Source organism: Oryctolagus cuniculus, chromosome 16, assembly GCF_964237555.1.
Source record: "Oryctolagus cuniculus chromosome 16, mOryCun1.1, whole genome shotgun sequence".
In the NCBI taxonomy this organism is placed as follows: Eukaryota; Metazoa; Chordata; class Mammalia; order Lagomorpha; family Leporidae; genus Oryctolagus; species Oryctolagus cuniculus.
Window position 1 is genome coordinate 42,039,451 of NC_091447.1, and position 3,181 is coordinate 42,042,631.

Sequence of the window (3,181 nt, forward strand, 5' to 3'; positions counted from 1 at the left end):
TTTTCACAGTGCTTTGGCTTATCTTTCCTTAATGAATGTCTCCACATTATTTTGTTTTGTGTGTGTGTGTGAATTCAGGAAAAGACACTGGTTGAATCTTGAGTCAGTGCATCTTATTCCATGAAATATATCATTGGATTTTAAGGAATTTACATTGTTTTAATCCCCTGTTCCTTAGAAGCATGTACTTGAGGTCATAGCCCGTAAAGATTCTCTTTCCTATGCTTAATCCTGCTTTTCAATTTGGAAAAGGAATTTTATTGGCTGTATTGAGAACACAAATGCCAAATAGCCAAATCATATTATGTAGAGAGTTGTGATTTAATTGATTCTCTTATTGGCTTGAATTTTGAGTCTGTCAGGCTGCTGATTGACATTTGTCAGCATGAATTTTAAGTAGCACAAAAAACTATTTTTCAAAACTTTCCCATAAAAATACCTTTTCCATTATTTTCTCCTTCCATGGGCTCACATTTTAAGATTTAGTTTAGTACAATAAACTACATTTTCTAGGAAACCGTTTGTGATGCCTTATTCCAGATAAATATAAAATTTTGGGGGGTCTTTTAGATTGTAGAAAGCAATTTATGAGCCCACATTTATTTATTCTGGTTAATTCAAATGGTGCAGGTGTCTCAATAGGTACGTAGTTAGTAAAACAGCTAGAAATTAATGGCTTTCTTGATAACAACATCCGTCTTATTAGAAATGTATTCAAGACTAACTTTAAAACTAAGTCACTAAAAAGGAAGTACTACCTGTGCTAGTCATTTCTGCCGACATCCAGAAAAGGAAATTGACATATTTACAAAATACTGTGGGGTGATATCTTACTGAGTATTTTATATCTTTATTTTTCAAATGTGTTTATCTGAGAGGCAGAAAGAGGGAAAGACCAGAGACAGACAGATCTCTCATCCTTTGGCTCATTTCCCTGGATGCCCACATGGCTGAGGCTGGGCTGGGGCTAAAGCTAGGGGCTGGAAGCTAGAGGTACAGCTGTGCAGTTGCAGCAATGGCTGACTTAACTTTGACTTAACTTGCAGAATCGTACAAGGAAGCAAAAAAAAAAAAACAAAAAACAAAAAAACCAGACCAAGTGTCAGAACTGGGCAGGAATCCAGTGACTTTAGCAATCTCTTCTCCCTCCCCAGGGTCTGCATTGGTGGGAAGCTGGGGTCAGGAGGCAGAGCCTGGACTCAAACCCAGGCACTCCAAGGTGGGATGCAGGAATCCTAACCACTAGGCTAAACAACTGCTCTCTATTTTTTTTTTTTATTTGATAAAGAGGTAAAGAAAAAGAAAATCTCACAGAATACTGAATGTTTAAGTGGGTTTACATATTCTCCACACTGTTGCTTCCCCAAACTTTTACTTCTGTCATGTCACTTGTTTCAGCTTTCCCTCTCCCTGCTTAGAGATGATGCCAACTTCTTGCAGGGGAATTCCTACCTTTGTCTTCTGTAACCCCTGCCCCAGCCCCACCACAACGGGAAATGTAGTTAGTGATTCCACCCTCAGCACTCCCTGTAAACTGCTGCTGATCTCTGAAAGGCAGAGAGAGAGAGAGAGAGAGAGAGAGAGAGAGAGAGAGAGAGGTTTTCCATCTGCTGGTCAACTCCCCAGATGGCCACAATGACTGGAGCTGTACATAACTGAAGCCAGGAGCCAGGAGCTTCTTCCAGGTCTCCCACATGGGGGCAGGGGCCCAAGGACTCGGGCCATCTTCTACTGCTTTCTCAGGCCACAGCAGAGAGCTGGATCAGAAGTGGAGCAGCCGCGACTCAAACCAACACTCATATGGGATGCCAGCACTGCAGGCAGCGGCTTTACCCACCACGCCACAGCACCGGCCCCATGATAGGTAATTTTTAAGCTGCTCTTAACTTGCCTTTCCCTCAGCATCAGGGCATGACCTGCTTCTTTCTGAAATGTTCTCTTTCTGGGATTTGGGAACAAGGCTCCATCTCAGTCCCCTCTTAACTCTGACTTCTCTTTTTTCTGCCTGCTTAGCTGGATCCTCTTCGCAGACACGCTCTTCCCCAGGGTTCTGTAACTGTCACTCTTTCCTTCTTACTTAGTCCTTTTTCACTGAATAAGTCAATTTATTTCCATCTTCCTGGGCATTTTCTCATCCTAGGCTTTCCTGTAATTTTGTCTGTCAAACTCCTATAGATGTTTTGAGAACCAGCTGGCTGTCAATTCCTCTTAGTAATGCTTCAAAGCCAGCTCAGGTGAATTTTCTATCCAGGACATCAATCTCCATTCCCTCAGATGACTGGTTTTTATGTACTTCCATTATTGTTTTTCTACTGTTAACATGCCCCCTTTTCTACTGACTGTGAACTCCTGGAGGCAACTTTTGCACCCTGTTTTTTCTTTTTATTTCTAGTGCTTACTATACTACAGTGGTGTGTGGTACTTGCTCAGCAAGGTGTGTGCAGAGTGCCTGCAAGAATGTGAGAATAGACAAGCAAATACAAGCAGTAAAACTATTTAAGATCTTCATTCCATCCATCTGCTCCAGTCTCCACAGAATGTGCTCATAGCTGCAGAAGCAGTAGGTGTTGGGAAGTTGCAACCTCACATGCATGGAAGCAAACTTGGCCTTTGTCATGTATGCCTCACAGTATGTAAGTTCATGCAAACTTGGCAAAGAAAGCCCTCCATTTGCTTAAAGTTGTTTCTATCAATTTTAAACCTCACATTTTCTGATAACCTTTAAAGAGCTTCCACTGACAAACTAATCATGTTCCCATTATATATGCTATCTTGTTTGTATGACATTATATACTTTCATTTGTCTTTATTCATTATGCTGAAAATTTAATTGGACTAGTAATAAAGCAATATCAAAGAAATGACTTTCTTTTCAGAAATAAAATATGGTATTTTTTTTACTTGTCAATGCAATTTGGCTTTCAATATTCAAAAAAAAGGTGCATTTATAGTTAATGGTTAGAGACTTTGAGAAAACAGTTATGATAGCTAATTACTTTGGTTGATAACACATATCAGATAATTTCTTAATGAGTCCATAGGAAGTCTCTGGTGAAATTGAGAATTCTTATAATAAGATACAATGAAATATAGCTGTGTACAGCTGATCTCTTAATTTAAATCATCCTAAAAATAACAAAGCTGACAAAAATTATTAATCCTTGAAATTCACCATCTTGTA

General features: G+C 39.6%; 1 long non-coding RNA gene across 1 annotated transcript; it reads left to right on the forward strand.

The window, feature by feature from the left end:
- The first annotated feature begins 1,507 nt into the window (after positions 1 to 1,507).
- LOC127492687 (uncharacterized) lies at positions 1,508 to 2,908 on the forward strand. Its single transcript, XR_007922393.2, has 2 exons — positions 1,508 to 1,864; positions 2,393 to 2,908. It is a non-coding gene; the product is annotated as an uncharacterized lncRNA (long non-coding RNA).
- Positions 2,909 to 3,181: the final 273 nt, after the last annotated feature.